General features: G+C 44.7%; 1 protein-coding gene across 1 annotated transcript in view; it reads left to right on the top strand.

The window, feature by feature from the left end:
* The window catches only part of LOC126457291 (protein couch potato-like), a 186,170-nt gene that overhangs the window by 138,378 nt on the left and 28,094 nt on the right, over nucleotides 1–19,698 (top strand). The window lies entirely within an intron of this gene.

Below are 19,698 nucleotides of genomic sequence, written 5' to 3'. Positions count from 1 at the left end.
ATGTTAGCGGAAAGATACAAAAGTTACTACTATATCAACACAATCTGGCTCGAACACACAGAAACAACACAAAAAAATAAGAGGCATTACTTTGAGAATGACCATCGTACTATACTGAGTTATATAAGACAACATGGGCACTCCAGTGATATGATGTAGGTCCATATTCGGCGTTCACAATCTTGCTAGGCGGGAAACTGATGCACATAAAGCCTCAATGGTGGGTATACGATTTCGTGTGATTCCTAGTACAGAAACAATTTTAATCCTCTGCAAGATGTTAATGGGCCCTAGAATGTTTTTCCAATAGCGAAGACAGTAAGGTTTAACACTGTTCCGGACAGGACCGGAACCAAGGCCCAGTTCTGGAGTGAGTGGAGGAGTGGGGGGGGGGGGGGGGGGGGAGGGGGGGAGCGGGGAAGGGGAGTAGCCAGGGGGGCACAGTTGGTTAGTGGCTCAGCCCTCCCTCCTACTCCCTCCAAATATTACTTCCAGTCACCACACTTTTAACGTGCCAGAGATGCCTAGGATTTCAATAATAATAGCATTAAATAGAGAACATACTTTAATACAATAACAGTAATCTGTGCTTAGTACATCGCTTTTTGTATAACATCCAAGAAATTGCAATTCAGAGTAACACATCATTTGAAAAGCTGTCGTAATGAAAATTAGAGAAGTACATCTGTGATGCAATTGAGTTTAGAGCTGTAATAGCAACTTGCTCAAACAACTTCGACAACCTCATAATTTGCACGACATAAAATCCAAGCGTGCACTCCCTGGTATCAGTATTTCAGTTAGCACTACGATTCTGAACAAATGTCTGCAGACTGCTTCTTTCAGTCATTCCCTCCCACGTTCGAGAAAGTCAACCTTTCTATTTTCCATAGTGAAGGGTCTTCCTCTTTCTGTCTTGGCAACTTCCTATCATTTCCGGTTCTGCCTCCTGACTCAATAAAAACGTCGGGTTCGTTGTTGACGTCAGGTGTGGTCAACTTTGAACGAGTACCTTCTCCTGTCTCTGCAGTTGATCAGGCTGTAACACTTCAGACATGCGATTGGAAAGTTTCCTACGATCCACACAGTTTGTAATTTTCCACACTACCTTGCCAATTTTAATTTTCATGCAACCTTATCCTCCTAAAGTTACCTGAGAAACTTGGAAATTAATGTACGTAAAAATATAAACCCTTTCAGTAAAATTACCCTTGAAGTGAAGTGGAGAGGGTCGTGACGCCCATATCGCAATCCCCACCCCCACTTTCTTGGATCCGTACCTGTAGTGGTAGTCTCGGACCCGAACCCAGAACCTTTTCTTCCGATGACAATCCTCTTACCAACTCAGCTATCCAGGTGCGCCCTTAAAGCTTCACTTCTGCCAGTGCCGCTCTCCTATATCTTCCTTCTTCAGCGTAGCTTGCTGGACTACCACTTTTGGAAGAAAAGATATACAGTCAACAGGAGTTTGATAGACTGAAAAAAAATCATTCCAATTACACTTCCTGGGAAATCAGCAAACCTAAAACCGTAGATTTCAACACCTCACTGTCTCCATACATTTTAAGAAAAACTGTCAAAAAGTTTTGTGCGTTATTCCTTGGAGTAGCTCTTCTCTTGCTTACTCTCTGTCCTTAACTTCTCTATCCCTAATTTGTTCATTACTACTATCGCATTACCACTTTCTTGTTTCTTACGTTGGTGATAAAAATTTTGTTTATAGTTGAAAATATATTTCTCTGTGTCCTTCTTCGCTAAAATACTATATTTTCATGGCGTGTTTGTGACAGCAGTAACCAGGTTTCGGTTTTGTAATCAGGGCAGAGAATTCTCAACCGAAACGTCGTTGCCTTGCAACGTAAGGACTAAACGAGGTAGTGCAGTAGTTAGTATACGACTCGCATTCGGGAAGGTGACGGTTCAAATTCCCGTCCTGCCATCCTGATTTGGTTTTTCCGTGATTTCCTTTAATTGCTTCGGGCCAATGCCGGGATATCCTTTGAAAGGGCACGGTCGATTTCCATTCCCATCCTACCCTAATCCGAGCTTGTACTTCGTCTCTAATGACCTCATTGTGGACGGGACATTAAATACTAACCTGCTTGCTTTTTTGCGACATAAATGGAAGAAGGAAGACGTCCAGTTGTCTGACGCCGAGTTTCACGTCCTCCTTTCTACATGACCAACAACACAGATAAAACACCTCACAGGACTGCCACGCAGTTACGTCGTAACCTGCACTTTTATCGAACTGGCACGGCTTGAAAACCGAGCGGAAGATTCCGGCTGCCACTCATGTGCAAAACACTTCCTCCTATGACGTAATCGCCTTTCGTGTATGCTTGTCGCGGTATTTTTCGTTTGAAGCTGACTTTAGACGGAAATGTTTACTGAAGTTTTGTTTGAAACAAGCTAGGTGTGTCATGTTCATATACCGTAGCAGCTCGCGCAGTTCAACGTTTCGTATTAGTAACTTCCAAATTAGTCTTTATATTAGCCTTGAGTTGCCCTGAGGTATCAAACAGAGTTAATGAATACCCAGCAAGGGTAGAAAGGCTTTGCGATTAAAATCTGCAAACTGGAATGTTTGAGCATCGTCCGACATTACTCAAATATTTGGGCTGCGCAAAGTTATTTCACAGCAAATATTATTCCTGTTGAACTGAATATAGAGGTATAACTGTGATGTCTACTATGAGACGATACGAAACGATTCGATAATGGTAATACTCGTAATGATGTAATGTCGAGCTCAATGACAATTTTTATCTGCAGCATGAGCCATTTCTCTGCAGCTTTTCCTGGTGCCGTATATTACGTGCCTCTCAGATGTAAGTAAATATCGTTTAATGTATGCTTTAAAAATGAATCATTCCTGGTTAGTAATTTGATGGTGGTTTAAAGGTTGTTTCAAGAACTAAAAGTGCTTGAACTAGTTTGCATCTTCAGCAGTCTATTTCATCATTTTTTGCAGTTCACAGAAAGCAGAAAGAAGAAATACATCAGAAATGAATATAAGCAATAAAAAAAGTTCAAGATTTAAGTCTGACTGTTGCCAAAAGCATAGTTCAGTTACAAAACCATCCTTCAGATTACTTGAAAGTCATCTTTCAGTTATCCTCTTAAGCCACATTTTGTTGCAACTTTTTTCATGTGTATGTTTGCACACACTGAGAAATAGTAGCCTTGTGCCTTGTCTGAGGCTTTCTCTTGAGTGTTACATTTCTGTCCTGCTGAATCACTCTTCATATTTCGAATTATTAAACGTAAAGTAGAGATACCGCAAAAACCATTACTGGATGAAAAACAGATACAAGTGAAAGACCATATTGCTGCCACAAAAGCAGTGGTCTACGAGGCCACTATAAGTTAAAAGAAAACCTTTAGCGCCCCACAAAACTTAATGAAAGAGGCATTTAATGTGTTTGCATAGTTTTGTTTGCCTGACGGATTTCACAGATCACTGGTTTTTGAGGACAATGGTAAAACTCTCCTAAACCTGGATGTTGGTTTGAACACAGCAGTACTTTACAAAACGTGATCCACAGTATTGATAGAAGTCGAAGAAATGCATTAAAATTTGTGCCACGGCCAGGACTTCAAACTAATCTCTTTCCTCACTAGGCAGGTGTGTTGGGAGTGGCATTCCCTTGCCTTGTTCTAACATGTAGACTAACTCAGCTAGTTACAGGGGGTCACACAGTTCAGCAAGGACGCTGAATCACAGAGCTACTTACCATTTTTCACATATACAGATCACTGCCAGAACTGAAAGATGCCTTAAGCTGGAGAAGAAACTCTTAGGACCGCGAATTTTTGAAGAAGGAAATTATCCGTGTCCTTTTCAAAGGGACCATTCCGACATTTTACTTATGCAATCCAGAAAAACCACGGAAAACCTAGGTAGGGACGGCGGAAGAGGTACTTGAACATCCTTCTTCCAAAGTGCGTGTTCAGTGACTGACACATAGAGCAGGAATATCCATGGAGTGAACATTACGTGTACTGCGCAAGACGTCAACATCACACTTAAATTCTTACGTGACTTCTACATAACGCTGATGGTTTATAGCCGGCCGTGGTGGCCAAGCGGTTAAAGGCGCTACAGTCTGGAACCGCGCGGCCGCTACGGTTGCAGGTTCGAATCCTGCCTCGGGCATGGATGTGTGTGATGTCCTTAGGTTAGTTAGGTTTAAGTAGTTCTAAGTTCTAGGGGACTGATGACATTAGAAGTTAAGTCCCATAGTGCTCAGAGCCATTTGAACCATTTTTGATGGTTTACATTTTACGCTAACAAGGGGAGGCCGCCAATTGTGAAATTCGGATTCGATTCATACTGCGCATAATAAAAGCTCATGGCCAGAGGTGTAATGTGGCAAAGCACCAAGATGCACTTCTCAGAAGAAGTCGAGAAGAACTGTCGAGAAAATCGACAGTTAAAAGTAACCGTTGCGGTGAAATACTCTCTACGATTGATAATCTTCTACAGCGTGGTGGCGCAGTGGTAAGCACTCGGGTTCGTAATCCGAAGGTCGCCGGATCGAATCTCCCCCCCATGCAATTTTTTTTTATTATTAGTTTTTTGTAATTCAAACATTAATGTATTGCTTATGCATGTTGGTGAAAGCGGATCGCTCTCCAATTGCACCGCCTCCATTTTTCCGTTTGTTTAACAGGGTGTACCAAAGCTCTCACGTCCGCACTGATTTTCGACGATGTTATAAGTTGCGCTAGGGACCGCATCTACCTTCTTTCGAAGTTAGCAGGCAACTACGCTGTTATGCGGCGGCTCGTTTCGGCCCATTCAACATCTGTCCTTCAAGTGTAACGAGCAAGTAACGGAGTTTATATTTCATACCTGCCACAGCAAATTTGTGTTCGTGGGGTCTCTATTCTAATTCGAACGTTTGACTTACGCTATACGTATACGTTTGGGAATATCGTTTCTACGTCTTCGTTAACTATACGTGGTTAACATTATGAAGACAATTAATAACATTTGTGAAATACAACTTTGTTTGCGAAAAACGTAATGATGTTCGAAGTAGCCAGTTTTTCCACGACAAACGACTTTCAACAACTTATTATATGCATAATTGTTGCAACTGATTTCCGGGAATTATATATATATATATAATCAGTGCGGACGCGAGAGCTTTGTTACACCCTGTTAAACAAACGGAGAAATGGAGGCGGTACAATTGGAGAGCGATCCGCCTTCACCAAGATGCATAAGCAATTCATTAATAGTTTATATATATATATATATATATATATATATATATATATATATATATATATATATATATATATATATATATATGAATAACAAAAACTAATAATAAAAAAAATTGCCTGGCGCAAGATTCGATCCGGTGACCTTCGGCTTACGAACCCGAGCGCTTACCGCTGCGCCACGACGCTGTAGAAAGTTATTAATCGTAGAGAGTATTTCACCGCAACGGTTACTTTTAACTGTCGATTTTCTCGACAACGGCTGAGAAGTGCATCTTGGTGCTTTGCCACATTACACCTCTGGCCATGAGCTTTTATTATGCGCAGTATGAATCGAATCTGAATTTCACAATTGGCGGCCTCCCCTTGTAAGACCAAAATTATAATATATACGCTAAGCAAAAGAAATAAAGGATCATTTTCTCGAAACCCCATAATTGCCACCCATTGCTACATATAAGTCTGAAATTTGGCTCAATGGTGGGTACAACCTTCCTCTGCAATGGTGCAGAAGCGCGGCAGGCACCCTGTGACGGCGTCATCCTCGGGCTCGACGACGCTCCCAACAGCGAAGTGTTGACACATGTGAAAAGAATGTCCGATAGAACAGACACCACTGATGACCTGCAGCCGTCTAGAACGAAATTAGAATTACATATTAATACCCTCAGCTGCTGACGTGCATTGCTTCAGCTGCTGACGGGCATTGATATGTATCAATGGGGCCAGGTGAAAATGTGTGCCCCGACCGGGACTCGAATCCGGGATCTCCTGTTTACATGGCAGACGCTCTATCCATCTCAGCCACCGAGGGCACAGAGGATAGTGCGACTGCAGGGACTACCTCGCGCACACCTACCTCGAGACCCACATTCTCCCCTTATATGTCCACACACTACATTCCTAGTGTCCATACCCAACACACTCATTACTCGTGGAAGACATTCTTACCAAGTCCTGTAAGAGTTCGGGTAATATGTGTGCATCCGCACAGAAGTAGGAGGTCATGGCAGGTATTGCCAGAAATATATACATATGAGACATATAAGGCGAGAATGTGGGTCTCGTGGGAGGCGTGCGCGTGATAGTCCCTGCAGTCGCACTATTCTTTGTGTCCTCGGTGGCTCAGGTATCCACATATTTACGTTTCCCAGAAATATTTTATTTTATAAAGGTCATCGTTTTATATATAAAAAAAATCTGATAGAAGCAGTTTCTGTTTGTTATTGTTACACCATTATGTAAAAAAAAGTGGATAGAGCGTCTGCCATGTAAGCAGGAGATCCCGGATTCGAGTCCCGGTCGGGGCACATATTTTCACCTGTCCCCGTTGATATACACTCCTGGAAATTGAAATAAGAACACCGTGAATTCATTGTCCCAGGAAGGGGAAACTTTATTGACACATTCCTGGGTTCAGATACATCACATGATCACACTGACAGACCCACAGGCACATAGACACAGGCAACAGAGCATGCACAATGTCGGCACTAGTACAGTGTATATCCACCTTTCGCAGCAATGCAGGCTGCTATTCTCCCATGGAGACGATCGTAGAGATGCTGGATGTAGTCCTGTGGAACGGCTTGCCATGCCATTTCCACCTGGCGCCTCAGTTGGACCAGCGTTCGTGCTGGACGTGCAGACCGCGTGAGACGACGCTTCATCCAGTCCCAAACATGCTCAATGGGGGACAGATCCGGAGATCTTGCTGGCCAGGGTAGTTGACTTACACCTTCTAGAGCACGTTGGGTGGCACGGGATACATGCGGACGTGCATTGTCCTGTTGGAACAGCAAGTTCCCTTGCCGGTCTAGGAATGGTAGAACGATGGGTTCGATTACGGTTTGGATGTACCGTGCACTATTCAGTGTCCCCTCGACGATCACCAGTGGTGTACGGCCAGTGTAGGAGATCGCTCCCCACACCATGATGCCGGGTGTTGGCCCTGTGTGCCTCGGTCGTATGCAGTCCTGATTGTGGCGCTCACCTGCACGGCGCCAAACACGCATACGACCATCATTGGCACCAAGGCAGAAGCGACTCTCATCGCTGAAGACGACACGTCTCCATCCGTCCCTCCATTCACGCCTGTCGCGACACCACTGGAGGTGGGCTGCACGATGTTGGGGCGTGAGTGGAAGACGGCCTAACGGTGTGCGGGACCATAGCCCAGCTTCATGGAGACGGTTGCGAATGGTCCTCGCCGATACCCCAGGAGCAACAGTGTCCCTAATTTGCTGGGAAGTGGCGGTGCGGTCCCCTACGGCACTGCGTAGGATCCTACGGTCTTGGCGTGCATCCGTGCGTCGCTGCGGTCCGGTCCCAGGTCGACGGGCACGTGCACCTTCCGCCAACCACTGGCGACAACATCGATGTACTGTGGAGACCTCACGCCCCACGTGTTGAGCAATTCGGCGGTACGTCCACACGGCCGCCCGCATGCCCACTACACGCCCTCGCTCAAAGTCCGTCAACTGCACATACGGTTCACGTCCACGCTGTCGCGGCATGCTACCAGTGTTAAAGACTGCGATGGAGCTCCGTATGCCACGGCAAACTGGCTGACACTGACGGCGGCGGTGCCCAAATGCCGCGCAGCTAGCGCCATTCGACGGCCAACACCGCTGTTCCTGGTGTGTCCGCTGTGCCGTGCGTGTGATCATTGCTTGTACAGCCCTCTCGCAGTGTCCGGAGCAAGTATGGTGGGTCTGACACACCGGTGTCAATGTGTTCTTTTTTCCATTTCCAGGAGTGTATATCAACGTCCGTCAGTAGCTGAAGGTATTAATATATAATTCTAATTGGGTTAATTACATTACATTGGCACCAAATTTCACCAAAATTCTGCCAAATACTACCGTGGACGTGACACATGATCGGAAGGTCACACCCCCTCTTACCCACATTTCACCCGTTCCTTCGGCACCTCGGCGTTGGAGGTCAGAACCGCGACGTTCAGTGTCGAAATCACCCGATTTTCTTATGATTGGTCGGGGCAAGCATTGCAGACATACCGCCGCTCAGAATCGGCAGGAAAATGCCGCAGAAGGTAAAGGGGGCGGGGCAAAAATGACGTCAATCAAACCACCCCTTTCCCTAGGCATTGATTTCCACACATTTCGCGGTAACGACAGTTGGCAGTACAATGAGCGAATGGAAGACGTTCTTTACATCGTGTGACGCAGCTGATACTCTCGAGCATTTCTAGGACACTGTGGAGCTGCAGCCAAAAAAATGGCTCTAAGCACTATGGGACTTAAAATCTGAGGTCAGCAGTCCCCTACACTTATAACTACTTAAACCTAACTAACCTAAGGACACCACTCACATCCATGCCCGAGGCAGGATTCGAACCTGCGACCGTAGCAGCAGCGCGGTTCCGGACTGGGACTGAAGCGCCCAGAAACGCTCGCCACAGCGGCCGGCAATGAAATGATCGGATGGCATTATTGGCCGGGAGGCCCCATTCGGGAGCTGCATCCCCATCGAACATGATCACATCAATTTCAAGCGCAAGGGACCGCATTTTCTGCTCTCGTGTACAGGTCTAAACCACTAGGGACCGTTCAATACCATTCGACGAGATCTGAACGTGATCCGAAGCCTCTAAGGGAGCTTATGCTTTTTCGGCGATCCTCCTGTGGCGTGATCACGGGGGGATGCGACACTGACACAGGCGTGAATAAAACGGCAAAGGATCCCTCTAAGACCCTCCAGTTCGGGAAAACCCTCGGTGCCACACACCAGTATTTGTTGAGAACCTTAAAAAGGTACCTGTACAGACAGAAACCGTGTCAGGAGTGCAGGCAGGCTACACTGCTGCTCTTTCGCCGATGCACTGCTGCTCTTGCGGCTGATAGCAGGCCATTAAAAAAAAAAAACCCTCAGTAAAGGTGGACTGTAACTACCGATGGTTTTGCCGAATTGGGAGCAGGGTGACTCTCCTTCATTCACGCATGTGTCACTGTCGCATCACCCCGTGGTCACGCCTCGGGAGGACAAATAATTGGAGTGCAGAAAAAGGGTAAACACACATAGTTGCTTCAGACCACACTAGAAAAAATGTCGTTTGACTAGAGCCTTCCGTCAGGCAGACCGTTCGCCGGGTGCAAGTCTTCCGATTTGAAGCCATTTCGGCGACTTGCGCGTCGATGGAGATGAAATGATGATGATGAGAACAACACAATACCCAGCCCCTGAGCGGAGAAAATCCCCGACCCAGCCGGGAATCGAACCCAGGTCTTAAAGATTGACATTCTGTCGCGCTGACCACTTTTTTTTCCGGTAGTGTTCGTTGCGTTTGGTCAGGGCGGACGTCACTAGACATCCGTGAAAGTTGATCGTTGATTCCTTTACTCAGTTTTTTTTTTATTAGAGAGAGCAAAAATCCCTCTGACCGAATATTTTTTTTAATCTCATTTTGTTAGTTTTGTTTTTTTTTTTTCGTTCGTTGCATCCGGGCGGTGCGGACGTCATAAGACGTCCCTTTACGTTGATCCATGAACTCAGTTTTATTATTACAGAGGGCAGCTAACCCTCTGACCGAACACGCTGCGCTACCGTGACGGCACCACTCAGCTAGCGGGGACGGACACCACATTCAGATTCGTCCAATGGGTGCGATCACATTTGATAGCGATGCACCACCACAATGTCGTTAGAGAAAGTTTGAAACCCCCAGGGGTGTCAGCAGTGAAACGTTGTGAAGAACGCCTTCTTGCTGCTCATCGTATTGCTAACTGTCGTTCTCGACGGCGAAATGTGTGGGAATCAACGTTCTAGGAAAAGAGGTGGTTTCATGTCGCCCCCCCCTCCCCCCAGCGACCTTTCCGTGCAGATTCTGAGCGACGGTGTGTCTAGAATGATTTTCTTCGACACTCATAAGAAAGTCGCGTGGTTTGAATGCTGGGCGTCGCGTTTATGACGTCCATCGCAGAGATGTGAAAAGATGATGATGATCTTTGGTTATCGACGCCCGTTCAAATGCCCAACCTTTGCTCAGTCCAATCGTGCCACTTTCATGAATGATGATGATGAAATGATGAGGACAGCACAAACACCCAGTCTTCTCGAGGCCGGTGAAAATCCGTGACCCCACCGGGAATCGAACCTGGGACCCCGTGCTCGGAAAGCGAGAACGCGACCGCGAGACCACGAGCGGCGGACCAGGTGTAAAAAGAAGGGGTGGTATTTGGGTAATGGGGAGTTTGGCGACCTTCACAATGTGCGACACGTCTACGGTGGCTCTGGGCAGAATTGTGGTGAAACTGGGTGTCAATGTGACATTATTTACCTACCTTACACGTCACATGAACTTTGTCTCAAGCGTCGTCGAACCAGGGGATGACGCTTTTGCACGTTTGTAGAGAAAGCCAAATCTTAGTTTCGCAATGGATGGAAATTACGGGATTTAGAAAAAGCGATCCTTTAATTCTGTGCAAAGTGTGTTTACTCCTCTTTTACATATTTGTTTATTGCTAACAGCAGTGGTAATAAGAGTTTCTGTCACGAATGCAAATCGAAATACGTCTAGGGAGAAAAGTTTTCGTAGCTAAGTACCACAGAGGTCTAATTATGGTTATCATACTAGCCTGAGGCGTTTTTCCTGTTGAAAAATATAGCCACACAATGTAAAGATTGCTTGACTGTATACAGGGTGTAAATTTTAAGTTGACAAACCAGAATAACTCGAAAAATAAGCTTCACACGAAAAAATGTGTAGAATCGAAAGCTGATTATCTTCGAGGGGGACATCTGCTGGTGCTAAAATTAGCCCGCCACCCCAGCCCCCTGGGGGTGGACCGGGAGGCAACTTTAAAATTTCAAATGGGAACCCCCATTCTTTATTGCAGAATCAGATTCTACATAAAAAACTACGTACATTTTGTCTTAAACATTTGTTTTGATTCCTGGTGGTTGGCGCTGTAATTCAAGAAAATCCATGTTTTCATGTTTGCGTGGAAATTGGTTACGGATGAATAAAAAGTATTCATTTACTTCGTAAATTTTGATAAGCTAAAACTAAAGCTCTCCCTCGCTCCCCATAGGGTGGGGTTTGAGAGAGAGGAATTAGAGTTTTACAAATGTTGACCCAAATATTAACTTTTTCCGCAGATTCGGATAAGGGGATCAACATTTGTAACGCTAATTTTAGCACCAGCAGATGTCCCCCTAGAAAATAATCAGCTTTCGGTTCTACACATTTTTTCGTATGAAGCTTATTTTTTGAGTTATTCTGATTTGTCAACCTAAAATTTACACCCTGTATAGGTTGTTTAGAAAAAATTGTCACTTTTTCTTATGGGAGGTATTATTGTTGAAAACTAGTACGAAATTTCCTGTAATGATATGTCCGGAAATAAATACATGCTGAGGAATGGAGCATTGAAGATCCGCAGGACTGCAACCTTCGTTTTGTTTACAGACGAGGCAGGATTCACAAGAGAAGGCATACTGAAGTACCAAAATACACACTTGTGAGCGGATGCAAATCCTCGAGCGGTCATGCAGGTGAGGCATCAGCATCGCTTCAGTATCAACGTATAGGCAGGAATTGTGGGTAACAGATCATGATGCCACACACTTTACTGAACAGATTCATAGGTATCACTGGTTTCTGCGAGATGAATTACCGGCGCTATTCGAGAATACACTCCTGGAAATGGACAAAAGAACACATTGACACCGGTGTGTCAGACCCACCATACTTGCTCCGGACACTGCGAGAGGGCTGTTCAAGCAATGATCACACGCACGGCACAGCGGACACACCAGCAACCGCGGTGTTGGCCGTCGAATGGCGCTAGCTGCGCAGCATTTGTGCACCGCCGCCGTCAGTGTCAGCCAGTTTGCCGTGGCATACGGAGCTCCATCGCAGTCTTTAACACTGGTAGCATGCCGCGACAGCGTGGACGTGAACCGTATGTGCAGTTGACGGACTTTGAGCGAGGGCGTATAGTGGGCATGCGGGAGGCCGGGTGGACGTACCGCCGAATTGCTCAACACGTGGGGCGTGAGGTCTCCACAGCACATCGATGTTGTCGCCAGTGGTCGGCGGAAGGTGCACGTGCCCGTCGACCTGGGACCGGAGCGCAGCGACGCACGGATGCACGCCAACACCGTAGGATCCTACGCAGTGCCGTAGGGGACCGCACCGCCACTTCCCAGCAAATTAGGGACACTGTTGCTCCTGGGGTATCGGCGAGGACCATTCGCAACCGTCTCCATGAAGCTGGGCTACGGTCCCGCACACCGTTAGGCCGTCTTCCGCTCACGCCCCAACATCGTGCAGCCCGCCTCCAGTGGTGTCGCGACAGGCGTGAATGGAGGGACGAATGGAGACGTGTCGTCTTCAGCGATGAGAGTCGCTTCTGCCTTGGTGCCAATGATGGTCGTATGCGTGTTTGGCGCCGTGCAGGTGAGCGCCACAATCAGGACTGCATACGACCGAGGCACACAGGGCCAACACCCGGCATCATGGTGTGGGGAGCGATCTCCTACACTGGCCGTACACCACTGGTGATCGTCGAGGGGACACTGAATAGTGCACGGTACATCCAAACCGTCATCGAACCCATCGTTCTACCATTCCTAGACCGGCAAGGGAACTTGCTGTTCCAACAGGACAATGCACGTCCGCATGTATCCCGTGCCACCCAACGTGCTCTAGAAGGTGTAAGTCAACTACCCTGGCCAACAAGATCTCCGGATCTGTCCCCCATTGAGCATGTTTGGGACTGGATGAAGCGTCGTCTCACGCGGTCTGCACGTCCAGCACGAACGCTGGTCCAACAGAGGCGCCAGGTGGAAATGGCATGGCAAGCCGTTCCACAGGACTACATCCAGCATCTCTACGATCGTCTCCATGGGAGAATAGCAGCCTGCATTGCTGCGAAAGGTGGATATACACTGTACTAGTGCCGACATTGTGCATGCTCTGTTGCCTGTGTCTATGTGCCTGTGGTTCTGTCAGCGTGATCATGTGATGTATCTGACCCCAGGAATGTGTCAATAAAGTTTCCCCTTCCTGGGACAATGAATTCACGGTGTTCTTATTTCAATTTCCAGGAGTGTACAATAGGGTACCGCCCCATTTTCTACGGATCGTGTGACAGTATCTCACCGCAACTTTTCATGGGCGATGGGTTGGTAAAGGAAGTCATAGCCTCTCCGTTCAACATACCCATTCCGTTGGATTTCTGGGATTGATATATGCCCAACTCACCCAAAACACCCAGACGTTATAGGTGCGTGTGACCAATGCGTGTGACGCAATCCGAATGAAGCTAGGTGTATTTGAAAGTGTGCGTCATTCACTACGAATAAGGGCTGACCAATGTATCAGGATGCGCGGTAATCGAATACAGCAATGTTTATAGTGTCTGCTTCGAGGTAACAAGTAGACAGGAATCAGAGGACAGACTGGCCAATATTGGTTTCCGCACATATCATTAGTGGAAATTTTCCTCTCGTCTTGAACAATAGTGCCTACTAACTTCTGTAGGAATATTTGACACTTTCTTCAATACTCCCTGTATTTACAAGTCCTGGATAAATTCTTTAGCGTGGACGTGTACCGTCAGTCAGTCCCTTCAAGATATACAGAATTCGAGCGGTTTGCACCTCCAGACAGTGTATGAGAACCTAATCATTACCTCTGGATTACACAGGCCTCCGAGTCAAAGCAGTCACAATATGGAACTCTATCACTATTGTACCCATGATGTGGACAGTGTTCGTGTATGATTAATATTTTAGTGTCCCTAAGGACGAAGTAAGGTTAAAAATATGGTACCTAAAGTAAGTACGGAGAATTTCGTCTCCCAAGTAACATTTCGAAACACCGGTCATAGCTCCAAATTTGATGTTTTATGGGATACTTCCAATTTAGAGTACTAGGAAGTCATTTTACAATGCCACCTCAGAACAGTTCATTACAATAGAGACTGGGAAATACGGGAAAGTGCATTACAAAACCAAGAAAATAGCAGTGGCTATCATTTCTTTTCCATATAACAAAAAAAGATAGCGCCATATGATACCTGTCACAGACAACTGAAACGCTCTTGCGTTTGTCTCTTCGAAGCATTAAGCCAACTTCATTGTAAACACTGAATGCAAATTGCTGAGATACCTATGAATAGTGTACACAATATCCACAATGCTTTTTTGCGTGTTCTATCCGTACTAGTAATGTAACGACTTTGATAGTCAGTAGGGAGGTTACGGCAAAACCTTATTCGGTGCATAATCACGTGATCTTGAAGTAGTGATGCTTATTATGAAAATTCTGTTCTGTGCATCTGATAGCTCACTCCAAAGATTTTCCTGCTCTACGGTGTTGCATCGGTACGAGGCAATTGCTGAGTGCTTGTGTGGTATACCATGGAATGGTCGTGCGTCTCCAGAAACGTCACTGCAAGTGTTCGGCACGTCGAAAAGCTATATATTGGGGGTGTACAAGGTAATTTACAATCCATCAAAATAAGATACTTGCTTTCTGTTCGAATGAGTTAAAGCATACTACTGAAAGAATTCAAACGCTTCCACATTCAGTGTGTCCCAAATTAGTAAGAAGGCTTTACTCAAGATCAGGTGCTGTAATTGCGGCAAACGGAAGTCCTGCAAGAAATATCAAAAGTGAATTTTGCCCATATTGTATACTTCACAAACATATCGAAGTCTCTCTGATTTGATGCGACGTTGAGAAGATAGTCTTGCACGAACTTTGGTTATACTCACAAAATGCATTTGTTATCGCTGCATTGTTATCGTATTCGTCTGAAAATTTAATGGTTACTTATATTACAATCGTCCATTTGTAGTGTAAATTTTCTTAGTTTTCACTGAATTTTTCCAGGGTGAAATAAGTTTTTTTTTCCATAAATGAATTTAATGATCACACTTTGTTACTAGAATTGTTAAAAGCGCTGCATCATTTCCACGATAATGCATGTTTATCCAGCTGTTATCATGCCACAAAAACTATTGAAACGGCAGATTAACATTCATAAGTTACACGTAGACAGGTAAAAAACACAAAATTGTAGCGCACAGTAATTAAGAGTGAACACAGGAAACAGCTATTTCAGGGAACCCGTTATTCCGAAATCTACACCAGATGACTTTCTTGGTGCACAGTCTTGAGAATGTTGTAGTACCTTCTGTAGCCTGCCTCACTGATCATCGAAAAAAAATAACTGCACGCTGTAACTGCACGATGTGTTGAATAACTTAACTAATGCAGACGTTTCTTTTGTCTTTGCTAGAGGCCCGTCTCCGAGACGTAGCCCCATGTTCTGACGCCAGTAAGTAGTCACTGTCTCTCTACACTCTGCGTCCTTGTGTGCACTTTGAGTTTGGGGTTGTGGTCGTCATTACACGGCTGTGTGTGCTCTGCACGTGTTTGACAATTCACTAGTTTCCTGCAACTTCTCCTTAACATGTACCGTTTTAGTGACAGCAAATTGAAAAAAAAATGTTGAAATTTCCATTTGTTTTTCAGCACTACGGAATATGCGGAAGAAGTACACTGAGGTGACAAAAGTCATGGGATACCGATATGCACACATACAGATGGCGGTAGTATCGTATACACAAGGTATAAGAGGGCAGCACATAAGCTGAGCTGTCAGTTTTACTCAGGTGATTCATGTAATAATGTGTCCGACGTGATTATGCCCGCACGACGAGAATTAACAAACTTTGAGCGCAGAGTGGCAGTTGGAACTAGACGTATGGCACATTCCATTTCGGAAATCGTTGGGGAATTCAGTATTCTGGGATCCACAGTGTCAAGAGTGTGCCGATAATACTAAGTTTGAGGCATTACCTCTCACCACGGACAACGCAATAGCGATAGTCTTCAGTTACCGACCGAAAACTGTGGCCTTTGCGTAGAGTTGTCAGTGCCTAACAGACTGCATGAAATAACCGCAGAAATCAATGTGGGACGTACGACGAAAGTACCCGTTAAGGAAGTGCGGCGAAATTTGGGGTTAATGAACAGACGACCGACCCGAGTGCCTTTGCCAACAGCTCGACATCGCCTGCAACACCTCGTGACCATATTGGTTAGACGCTAGACGACTGGAAAACCGTGGCCTGGTCAGATGAATCCCGGTTTCAGTTGGTAAAAGCTGATGGGAGGGTTCGAATGTGGTGCAGACCCTACGAAGCTATAAATCCAAGTTGTCAACAAGGCACTGTGCAAGCTGGCGATGGCTTCATAATGGCGTTGGCTGGGTTTACATGGAATGGTCCAACAGAACCGATCATTGACTGAAAATAATGACGTTTGGCTGTTTGGAGATCATTTGCTGCCACTCAAGGACTTCGCTTTTTATGAATGGCAATGCGCCGTCACTGGGCCACAATTATTCACGATTGGTTTGAAGAACATTCTGGACAATTCGAGCGAATGATTTCGCCAACCAGATCACCCGCCATGAATGGCATCGAACATCTGTGGGATATAATCGAGAGGTCAGTTCTCGCACAAAATCCTGTACCGGCAACACTTTCGCAGCTGTGATCGGCTATAGAGGCAGCATGCCTCAATATTTCTGCAGAGGACTTCCAACGACTTGTTGAGTCCATATACTACGCTTGGCAAAAGGAGGTCCAACATAATATCAGGAGGTATCCCACGAATTTTGCCACCTCAGTGTATATTATCACCCAAACAAGCAAAATGAAACCAAAGACAGATGAAGACCACATGGGTACATTTTTTTTATCACTTCTGAGAACACATTACATCCTTACTCTTCCACCAGAAGAGCAGTGGACATCTTGGATCCTCGGCAGATTAACATCCAAACTCTTCAGAAGCACTGAGCTGTTATTCTTTTTTTTTGTAAGGTCCATGTAATCATTTGTGGAGAAGCACGGCAACCGACTGTCGCTGTCGATCAGTTGTTGTGTATTCAACTATGCTAAAGCCTTTTAGATTAGATTTACATTCATTCCAATTGATCCGTAGTGAGGAGGTCCTCCAGGATGTACAACATGTCAGAAAAACAATAATACATGACAACTCTTCGCCAATACATGACAAATATTTACAACTCAAACAAAGAAGCTAATGTACCATTCCACAGGTCCCAAGTGGAATGATCGTCATTTTTTTAATGAACACCATATGAAACAATCATTTTATAAATACTAATGCACTGAATTTAAAATAAAAAAAGTTTTTTATTTATTTATAAGGTAATAAACGTGTAAACAACTACTATAATACTTATTTACAATGCCCATTACTGCACTGAAATGGTGCAGAAGTTAGATTGTACTCACACACACAAACACTTATTTACAATCAACACATTACTGCACTGAAATTGTGGAGAAGTTTTATATATATATATATATATATATATAATCAACTGTATATATATATATATATATATATATATATATATATACACACAGTTGGTGCTACTGAGAAATTCATCAATGGAGTAGGCCACCAATAAATCCTTTAGGTTTTTCTTGAACTGAATTTCATTGGTTGTTAAGCTTTTTATGGCTGCTGGCACGTTATTGTAAATGTGTGTTCCTGAATAGTTCACACCTTTTTGTACAAGACTAAGTGATTTTTCCACATGCAACTCAAAAAGTGTTCAAATGTGTGTGAAATCTTGTGGGACTTAACTGCTGAGGTCATCAGTCCCTAAGCTTACACACTACTTAACTTAAATTATCTTAAGGACAAACACACACACCCATGCCCGAGGGAGGACTCGAACCTCCGCTGGGACCAGCCACACAGTCCATGACTGAAGCGCCTAAGACCACTCGGCTAATCCCGCGCGGCCACATGCAACTAAAGTGACGCCAGAGCAAGTGGCATGACGGCTGATACGGCAGTGACATCGTGCACAGCTGTTCCCAAATGCTCCCAAAATTCTAGTTCTTCATTTTTCAGTAAAACGTCAAATGAAATTGTTCGGAGAGACATTCGTGTTGTCATTCAGCAAGTGACACTTTGATATTTAACATCTGGCGATTACCTGTAATTCTCTCCAGCATTTATGTCATCTCCTAAAAACTAAAATTTCAATGTTCTTGTGTAATGTGTTGGATACTATTTACTCTGCCCTGAAGACTCATTCAAGAGCTATTATTTTCATTCTTACACCGCACATCAGTTAAATACAACGAATTTTGAAGTTATATTTCGTTCAAGTGCACTAAAAGACTGTGTAATATTGATTTCCTTTACTAAAAGCTACACTCTCAAGGAAACATCACCAACCCGACCTCATTTTTCAAAGATCAAAAAGTACACTTGTAAGATATCAGCTCCAGCAACCGACTGCACTTGAAATGTCAGGCCCTGCTCTAATAGTTCGCAGTTATGGACCTCCTGAAAGAATAGTTTGTAAACTTTCGCACTCATCAGTTCTTTGTCACTCGCTCCACCCGATCGCAGCCGCCTATGCCCGAACACTATACAGTTGACTGAGTAAGGGATCTGTGAAATAATGTTTTAACACTGGTAACATGCTTTGTTCACTGTGTCAGAGTGTGTGGTTTCTAACCTGTAGCTGTGTTAGATCGCCTTTCTTTAAGCGTTTTAATGCAGTGACTTACAAAACCAGTGCAAATGAAACGAAGTAGTTTATCGGTATGTTATTATTAACCTCGCCATTGTGCAATATTAAGCTGGCGCCGTTAAAGTGAAGTACATTTGCAGGATATGCGTTAGTCTTCAACGTGATTGGCATGATTAAACTGTAAATCACAAATCTTTTAACTTCATTTCATAATAACTCTTCAGTTGCTTAAGTCTGTTCATATTGATTTTGAGGAATATATAATTAGCTGCACTGTATAATGTAAGAATATTGTTGAAGTATCATTGAATGTGCATGTCCCTGAGGACGACGACTTTGTACTCATATCATGTACAATTTTTCGCATAGAATAACATCTTCTTTAACAAGATTTCAAAACATGTTGGGCAGATGCACCCACCTCCCACCACCTCTTCCCTCGTCTTCGACTCCCCACGAATACGAGGGCCTACAATGTCACTCCGATGTACAAGATTTCGCGCTCGGGCATTATGCTGCTGCACTGGGGCGGGGCGAGTGACAAACAGCCGAATTATGGTCCAAATTTTCGCACAGGATCGATTGTTGGTGCTGATAGCTTGTAAGTGTGCTTTCTCTCTCGATAGTTGGTGCTGATATCTTGTGTGATTTTTTCCTCTTAAAATATGAGGTCACATTGGTTATGTTTCCTTGTCAGTCTGAAATTGTACTGCCAACACAAATCTTGTTGCTTCCTTTCTCAAATACAGTGCACAAGTGTTTAACAGTATTGACACTACACGTACTAGAATCTGAGTACACTACTAGCATTGCGTTAATTTTCAACACGTATAGTATTAAGTGAGCTGCTGCGAAAGCATTACCTTTCACTAATTACTCAGTAACATGTTAATAT

The sequence above is a fragment of the Schistocerca serialis genome, chromosome 1, assembly GCF_023864345.2.
Source record: "Schistocerca serialis cubense isolate TAMUIC-IGC-003099 chromosome 1, iqSchSeri2.2, whole genome shotgun sequence".
Taxonomy (NCBI): Eukaryota; Metazoa; Arthropoda; class Insecta; order Orthoptera; family Acrididae; genus Schistocerca; species Schistocerca serialis.
Note: the sequence above shows the minus strand (reverse complement) of the source record. Positions and strands in the feature narration are given on the sequence as shown.